Source organism: Hypanus sabinus, chromosome 6, assembly GCF_030144855.1.
Source record: "Hypanus sabinus isolate sHypSab1 chromosome 6, sHypSab1.hap1, whole genome shotgun sequence".
NCBI lineage: Eukaryota > Metazoa > Chordata > Chondrichthyes > Myliobatiformes > Dasyatidae > Hypanus > Hypanus sabinus.
This window is the reverse complement of record NC_082711.1, coordinates 148,028,355-148,037,992: the sequence shown is the minus strand read 5'-3', so window position 1 is coordinate 148,037,992 and position 9,638 is coordinate 148,028,355. Positions and strand designations below refer to the sequence as shown.

General features: G+C 41.9%; 1 long non-coding RNA gene across 1 annotated transcript; it reads left to right on the top strand.

The window, feature by feature from the left end:
- The first annotated feature begins 31 nt into the window (after nt 1-31).
- LOC132395947 (uncharacterized) lies at nt 32-9,591 on the top strand. The gene is made up of 3 exons (XR_009512793.1): nt 32-127; nt 4,378-4,451; nt 8,402-9,591. It is a non-coding gene; the product is annotated as an uncharacterized LOC132395947 (long non-coding RNA).
- The last annotated feature ends 47 nt before the right edge of the window (nt 9,592-9,638 follow it).

Sequence of the window (9,638 nt, the reverse complement as noted above, 5' to 3'; positions counted from 1 at the left end):
ACGCAGATGATTAATTAAAAGGGCAATGTCTGTTTATTCCATATGTAATCGCTCATGGGCCCCAGCATCCAGACAACAGCACATCTCAGAATCGGACCCTTCGATCTGCGATACGCCTAATGGCCAGGTAAGCGAAACGCTGACAAATGTCACATAATCTATGAAGTTGATCCTTGCCTGGCACGTTACCAGTTTAAATTAATCCAATCTGCCCGCACATGTTCAACATCCATCAATTCTCGATATGTTCATGTGCCGGTCTAAATGCATTTTAGGTACAGTACAACTGTCTCGTGTGCTTCCACCACCCTCTCCTAGCGGTGGCATCCAGAAACCTACCACTTGTAAAAACAAATTGGTTACTCTGTCTTGAAATCTGAGAAAAATATGAAACCATATAGATTTGAAAACAAAACAACATATTGACAACCTTTTGATGGCCAATTCAACAGGATGTTAGATTTTATAACTCTGTGCCGGATCGACTTTACTTTGCTCCTGCCTTACTTCCAGTGTGGTGTTGGACACAGAGGGGCTGAATCCCAGTTCACTGACATAGCGCAAGCTCTAGCCCAGCGGAAGTAGAAGCCTGCATACCCCAGGAAGGCCCTGACAGCTGGTGAGGTGGGAAGATCAACAAAGATCAAGGCTCAGGTCCAGTGTAGATTATATGACGTTCGTAGATCAAAACCAACACATCATGGTCTTCTCTGTCCATATTCCCTCTTGGAATGTGACTAATGTCCCAGATGACTACTGCTCAATTTCCACTTCCAATAATTACTGCCTTGGCAGTAGTGAGGAGAAATGGAGAGCTGGTAAATGGAAGAAGTGACTGGGAGAAGGATAAAGGGAATGATGGTTGTGCCATAGGGCACAGAAGCAGGCCGTCAGCTCACCCTGTCCATGCCTAGGGCACGTTCATAACATGATAAGACCCATCCTCTCCTGGACACTGTCTGTACAATCTCCTGCCACCTGGTAGGAGATATAGAAACAGCTGAGACAGTTAGACTGAAAAATAGCTGCTTCCCGAGGGTTGTTGTGCAGCTGGATAATGCTGCACCCTGGTTTGCCAATGGCCTTTGAGAGTTATGGGGTATCAAAGTCACTTGTTGTATGTAAATATGGGAATAGTTATTTATTTAAATTACACCATATCACATGCATTGTAAATATCTGTTTTTCACAGACTGAATAGCACTGCAAGCTCATCTTGGACAATGACAATAAAGTTCTGTTATATACAGGCAAAACGCAATTTACGGCCATTCAGTTGATGGAAATTCACTGTTACAGGATTCACAAATCACTGAGATATGATATAAAATTCGCCCTCACTGAATTGATGTAAATAGAAGTAACAACAATGCAGGCTTTGTTTTCTTTTCAACTCACATTTCCTGATGCATGTGCAGGTGACACAACTCAAGGTCACCAACCAATCCCATTTACCATCATTTGGTCCAAAGCGTTCTATGCTCGAGTGACCAGAGTGCACGGGTAAATACTTTTAAAAATGTGAGAATCTCTGCTTCCATCACCATCTTAGGCTGTGCATTTCAAAACCTAACCACCCTTTGTGTGAAACAATTCTTCTTCTTATCCCCTCTGTACCTCTTCTTGCCCTCTGGCTATGGAAACCTGACCAGTGAGGCTACATCCACACTAGACTGGATAATTTTGAAAATGCCGGTTTTGCATAAAAACGATAGGCGTCCACACTATGCGTTTTTGAAAATATCTCCATCCACACTGAAACGGAGATTTTGGCGAACCTCCTCGTTGTGTGCATGCGCAGGACATATCAACCGAAAACAAGCGACATGTTTGGTGTCGAATCTCGCCGTAAGAGTGTGCATTTGTGTAGTTACAGACCAGAAAAAATTAAAATGATGGACAGCTGTTGGCTTTCGCGCAGGAGAACTTAAAAGTAAAAATAAACAAATACTGGAGCGTACGGCAACAACTGACAGGGTGTTCACGGACAATATGACCCGGCTGATGACGAACATTGAAAAACTGACTAACTCTGTTGCATTAATAAAGCACATTGTTAAATGTATAAAACATGTCTGCATCAGTGTTATCTTGTATTTCCATACAATGTTACATTAGGCTGTTACATATCTAATGCCACAGAAGTATTTGCATAAATAGGTAAACCACCTTCATACGAGCAAGGACAGAAAACAGGGCAAAGTGAGTATACTTATTTATTCAGTAAGTTGTAGGTCAAAGTATTCGGTGAGTACATTTCTAACTCTTCTGGCTTCAGTCTTGTTGCCGTCTGTTCTGAAATTGTTAGGTTGCGTTCAAGAAAACAATGAAATAGCGCGCTGCTATCTGAAAGCATTTTCAAAAGTCTCCGATTACCCTGTACACACTGATCTGCCCGAGCAGCATTTTCAAAAATATCCAGCCTGGAAAGCGTTTCTGAAAAGCTCCGGTTTCGGGGGACGAAAACACTGTTTTAGTGTGGACGGAGCGTAAAAACGAAGAGAAAAAGCTTCGGTTACGGAGTTATCCGGCGTAGTGTGGATGTAGCCTGAGAAATGTTTACTATTGTATATCATATCTATGTCCTGCATAATTTTGTATACCCCTTCAAGGTTCTCCCTCAGTCTTCTCTGCTCCAAAGAAAACAAACCAAGCCTATTTGTCTTCTTCTCATAACTGAGACATTCTGCCCCACGCCACGTTCTGGTGAATTTCCTCAGCATTGTCTCTAGACCAGCCATGTTTTTTCAAATGATCGAAGCTATGCAGGGTCTTTGAGACATGGTTTCACCGATGTTTTATAAAGTTGTACCAAAACCTCCTTGCTTTTATATTCTGTGCCTCAGCAAGTGAAAGCTAGCAACCTGTATACCTTGGAGATACATGAGAACTGGAATTGAGACTAAAAGATAAATCCTGATGCAGGATTTACCCCTTGACCACCTTTTTACCTCCACCCCTTTGCCTTCTCGGCTGCTTGACCCATCACTTTATGGACATATAATCAATCAATGTATATAAGCCATTTTATGTATTTCTGTCCAGTGGTTTATTTTAATTCCACAAGTTCTCCATACCATCAATTTATCAGTGGTGCCACCTTCAGGAACCTGAATCAACTTTTTCCCCAATACTCCCTAGGGCCTGACCATTCATTGTATATGTCCTACCCTTTTCTCACCTCCCAAACTGTTTCACTGCACACTTACCAAGATCATATTTCATCTGCCTTTGCTCCTGTCCAATTTACTGATTGATCAGACTCTTTCTGTGGTCTGACCTATCCTCCTCACTATTCATAATGCTATCAATTTTTGTGTCATGTACACTATTACTAATTGTATTTCCAATATTAACGTTGTGGTTATTAATGTACATATAAAAACAAAGAGGAAATGTTTCAATACAATTTCCCATGCTACTTCACTGGTCACAGGTTTCTAATCACTAAAGAAACCTTCTTCCATCACCTGTGGCGTCCTACAACCAAGACAATTTTGGATCCACTTTGACAATTTGTCTTCAGTCCCATGCATTGTAAACTTTTGGATGTAGTGAGGATGTTTCCACTAATGGGTGCTTCTGGGATCAGAGGGTACAGCGTCAGAATTAAGGGATGTCCATTTAGAGCAGAGATGAAAAATTTATTTGGCCAGAATGTGGTGAATCTGTGGAATTCTTTACCACAGACAGCTGTGCAGGCCAAGTCATTGGGTGTACTTAAAGCAGAGGTTGATAGTTTCTTTATTAATCAGAGTGTCAAAGGCTACAGTGAGAAGACAGAGGGATAATAAATCTGCCATGATGGAATGGCAGAGCAGACTCAAAGGGCCAGATAGTGTATTTCTGCTCATGGTCTTATTGACATTGAGGAAGAGGCCATTTGCCTGACACCAGGCCTTGAGCTCTTTCACCTCCTCACTGCAGGCTGTTTTATTGTTGTTGGTGATGTCCCCCACCACTGTTGTGTCATTGGCAAACTTGACAAAGTGATTACATATTTGAACGTTTGGCCCTGCATTTGAACATCTCTGTCAGGTCTCGAGCTGTCTTCACCCTTTCTTCTCATAGCAGTTTGGGATAAATCTTACTGTGTGTGAGAAGGAACTTAGGAAGGAAGGGGAAACAATGAATGGTGGACAGAAGGAAATGGAGAAAGAGTGAACAAGCTAGAAGGAGTACTGAGATCAGGGAAGGATATTTGTAACAACAACTCATACAGAGAATCATACCATTGTCCAAGAAGAATATGGAAACCTGCCTCAATGACTATTGTCCAGTAGCACTTACATCCACTGTAATGAAGTGTTTTGAGAGCTTAGTCATGAAGCATCAATTCCTGCCTGATCTGCTCCAACTTACCTACGGTCACAACAGGTCAAATCCAGATGCCATTTCATTGGCTCTTCACTCAACTATGGAACATCTGGACAATGAAGATTCATTGATAGGTATGTATCTGAATCCTTAATTTCCTCACTTGTCCACTCTAGTCGTATGGATTGGCAACAGAATCTCCTCCACAGTTACCTTAAACACAAATGCACCACAAGACTATGTGCTTAGTCCCCTGTTCTACTCATTTTATACATATGTCTGTGTGACTAAGTGCTGCTTCACAACTTAACTGTTGTTGGTTGAATCAGGGGTGGTAATGAATCACCATATGGGAGGGAGATTGAAAATCTGGCCGAGTGGTGCCACAACAATGACCTCTCACTCACGTCAGTGAAGTGAAGAGCTGATTACTGACTACAGGCGGAAGAAGCCAGAGGCTCATGAACCCTCATTAGGAGATCAGAGATGGAGCGTTTCAGTAACCTTAAATTCCTTGGCCTTATCATAATGAAGGACTTGTCTGGAACCAGCATGTAAGTACCACCACAACGAAGGCATGACAGCACATCTACTCCTTTGAAGTTTGTGCTCTTTCAGCATGTCATTTAAAACTCTGACAATCTTCCATAGAGTTTTCTGACAGGCTGTATCACAGCCTAGCAAAGAAACAGCAATGCCCAAGAACAGAAAATCCTACAAAAAGTAGGAGATACTGCTCAGTCTATCACTATCACAGGCAAAACCATTGAGCACATCTACAAGGAGAGCTGCCACAAGAAAGAAGCATTGTGATCAAGGACCCCCAATAACCAGATCGTTCACTCTTCTCATTGCTGCCAATGGGATGGAGGTTCAAGAGCTTTAGTTCCCACACCATTATGTTCAGGAAGTTATTTCCCTACAACCATCAGTTTCCTGAACCAAAATGGATAACTTCACTTGCCTTAATTATGAACTGAAATTCTGAAAAAAAGGGATCAGCTATGATTGAATGGCAGGGCTGACTCAATGGGCCAAATGGCCTAATTCTATTCCTATGTCTTATGGTCCTATGATCTGATTCCACAACCCACGGAATCATTTTCAAAGACTCTACACCTCACGTCCTCGGTATTATTTATTTATTTATTTGCATAATTTGTCTTCGTTTGCACATTGGTTGTTCGTCAGTCTTTGTGTGTAGTTTTTTTTCATTGATTCTATTTCTCTGTTTTCTTGTGTGAATGCCTGCAAGAAAATAATCCTCGAGGTACTATATGGTGACATATACCTACGTTGATTATAAACTTATTTTAAACTTTGTACTTTGAGAGTTAGGAAAGGGCTGGGGCGGATGGGAAGACATAAAGTGGCAGCTTGAGCATTATGGTACAGGAGTTCTGTCTTACATGGACTGGGGTAGGGGAAGTGCACTGGAAGAATTTCCGAGGATTGGAAATGGATGCTTGGAAGAAAAACATTATTTGTGAGCAGAGTCCGGAGTATAAATCGTGCCTTTGTGGAATGACAGGGACTTTCGCAAGAAAATTTGAAGACATAAAATCTGGACCAAATTAAATCACTGACCTTTATATTCTGGTAGGAATGTTAGTGTATCTATCAGATGTAGCAATTCGATGTCAGTCATTTGGCCGATGTACAAGTGTATATATAGTAGTGGCAGCATGCATCTTCCAGAAAATAGGGCCACGCAGATATAGACAGAAAGGCAGTCACTGCAAGAAATCTCCTCCTCCTTGTCAAAAGAAAGAAGCTTTTGCAGTCTTTTTAGTATACTCCCCAAACTACTTACTAACTACTTTCATACTAAAATTCTTTGCAAATATACAGTATATGCCTTGTTACACGATATGTGAGCGAGGTTTTAGTGTTTGCTAATTTATAAGTAGTGCTCAGCAAGCACTGCAGACTTAAGAAGTACTTTCTGTATGTGCATTGTAATTTCTTTAGTTGATAATTAAATACATAAATTCTGCTGTCTTTAAACATATGCACTGAAGTGATAATATAAGAGGATTCTTTAGCAGCTCAGTTAATCATTGGAGCCCATTTTCTATCATGTTCTCCACACAATATTTTCTGTACATTTAAAATATGAAATGTATTACTTCATGTTAATCAATTGTTACCAAATGAACACTCGGCAGTTCTGCAACCCGACCTTGTTTAAATTATGTCAAAGCCCCAGCTTGTAAAATTTCAGTCGATGCTTGTGCAGACTTGATTATTAGATTGTGAGATTATTACAACTTGACTGACTATTAGGGTAGGGGTCAACCACACGATTGTGACTCTCGGAGTCCCACCAATACCAAATGATGTCAGGAAAGGGGATATCCAGACCCTGAAGTCTCCACATCTTTGTGAGCATTATTTTTGGATACTTTTCTGAACAGACATTCCACAGTCAATATAGAACATAGAACATAGAACATAGAATAGTACAGCACATTACAGGCCCTTCGGCCCACAATGTTGTGCCGACCCTCAAATCCTGCCTCCCATATAACCCCCCCACCTTAAATTCCTCCATATACCTGTCTAGTAGTCTCTTAAACTTCACTAGTGTATCTGCCTCCACCACTGACTCAGGCAGTGCATTCCACGCACCAACCACTCTGAGTGAAAAACCTCCCTCTAATATCCCCTTTGAACTTCCCTCCCCTTACCTTTAAGCCATGTCCTCTTGTACTGAGCAGTGGTGCCCTGGGGAAGAGGCACTGGCTGCCCACTCTGTCTATTCCTCTTAATATCTTGTACACCTCTATCATGTCTCCTCTCATCCTCCTTCTCTCCAAAGAGTAAAGCCTTAGCTCCCTTAATCTCTGATCATAATCCATACTCTCTAAACCAGGCAGCATCCTGGTAAATCTCCTCTGTACCCTTTCCAATGCTTCCACATCCTTCCCATAGTGAGGCAACCAGAACGGGACACAGTACTCCAAGTGTGGCCTAACTAGAGTTTTATAGAGCTGCATCATTACACTGCATCTCTTAAACTCTATCCCTCGACTTATGAAAGCTAACACCCCATAAGCTTTCTTAACTACCCTATCTAACTGTGAGGCAACTTTCAGGAATCTGTGGACATATACCCCCAGATCCCTCTGCTCCTCCACACTACCAAGTATCCTGCCATTTACTTTATACTCTGCCTTGGAGTTTGTCTTTCCAAAATGAACCACCTCACACTTCTCCGGCTTGAACTCCATCTGCCACTTCTCAGCCTACTTCTGCATATATCCTAATATATTATGCTGTTTATTCATCTGTCTTATTATGAATGTACAGAGAATTCAGATTCAAATGCAATCTATAAATTTGCTTATAACACAACTCCTGTTGGCAGAATTTCGGATGGTAGTGTACAGGAGAGAGGTATATCATCCGGCTGAGTGGTGCCACAGCAAGAACCTTGCACTTGACGTCACTGAGACCAAAGAGCTGATTGTGGACTTCAGAAAGGATAGGATGAGGAAACACATACCAGTGCTTTTAGAGGGATCAGAAGTGGAGAGAGTGAACAATTTCGAGTTCCTGGGTGTCAACATCTCTGAGGATCTTTCCTGGGCCTGACATGTCAATGCAGCTCCAAAAAAGGCATGACTGTGGTTATATTTCATTAGGAGTTTGAGGAGATTTGGAATGTTAACAAATACACTTGCAAATTTCTACAGATGCACTGTGGAGAGCATTCTAACTGGTTGCATCACCATCTGATATGGGGACACCTTCAAAGAATAGTATTCAGGACATCTTCAAGAAGTGATGCCTCAAAAAGGTGGCATCAATCATTAAGGCCCCACATTACCCAGGACATGCCCTCCTCTCATTGCTACCATCAGGAAGGAGGTAGAGAAGCTTCAGGACTCACACTACCAGGTTCAGGAACAGTTAGTATCCCTCTTGAACCAATGGGGATAACTTCATTCAATTTCACCTGCCCTTTCACTAATTAGTTCCCACATTGGTTCTGGAGGTGGCGCTAAATGGTGACTCCTTTGCTTGAATCTTCGGAAACAGCTCTATTTCCATATTTAATATCTTTATTTTTCCTTTACAGGGTTCTTTTGAAGTCCTGACCTGGAGTTAGATACTGACTTTGGTTCTTTGCAGGAATGGGACCCACTCTCAGGGTTTCATAATTGGCTGTTAATTCAGCATGCCAAGGGTTTAGCCTAAGAGTCCGGCTCGGATTTGGAAGCCTAGGGTCTCGGGACTCTGGAGATGGGTGGATCGAGGGTCGGTGTCACGGCAGAAGACCTGTGTGTCGTTGGGGGAGTCGAAATATCTACGGCTGTGTGCCCGGAGACACAAGATCTTTGAGATCTTCAGGCACAGAGCTCGAAAAAAGCACCATAATGGACTTTTAACATCGTAAATCGGTGAGTTGTTCGTTACATCTCCCTGCTTGCCGGGAAAACAGAGACATCCCCTTCTTCCTTATTAGGGAGAGAGAGCGAGAGCTTGTGGTATGTCGTATGCTGGGTGAAACATGAAGTCTTTGGGGTAACTACAAGTCTGTGTCTTTGCTATTGCTTTGCTCACGCTTGAGTGCTCGGTAGCTAGAGTTGATGCTTGTTTTTGCTGGTGGAGGGGATTATTACTCACTGCCACACGCGTGGGAGGGGGAGCTGGGGGGACATTGGGGTTCTGACATTTAACTGTCGTTCATTCTTTGGGGAACTCCCCTGTTTTTATGAATGGTTGTGAAGAAAAAGCATTTCAGGATGTATATTGTATACATTTCTCTGACATTAAATTGGATCTTTGAACCCTTGAACCTATGGACTCACTTTCAAGGATTCCATCTCATGTTCTCGATATTAATTCTTTGTTTATTTATTTATTTATTTATTTTGTACGTGCATTGTTTGTGCGTTTTGCAGATTGGTTGGTTGTTTGCCCTGGTGGGTGCAATATTTCATTGATTCTATTATGGTTCTTGGAGTTACTGAGTATGCCTGCAAGAAAACCTATCACAGGGTTGTATATGGTGTCACATGTACCTTGAGAATAAATTTACTTTAATAATTTACTTGGTAACTGTTGATCAAGAAAAGCTTGTTCAATGGCTTAACGATCTGCCGGGGATGTCCCTGGACGGCATCCTTTTTGAGATTTCTGATGAATCTACTAAAACCTTCTAGTTTTCTAGGTTGGCCGTAAGTTGAAAGCACCGGCTTAGCATCTTTTGAAAGTGCAGACTGAAGACACTATCCCATCATCTCTCCCAAAATCTAAGTAGATGGATACCCTGCTGAAAGAAAAAGTGTGTGTGAAGCTACTGAGCAACAGTA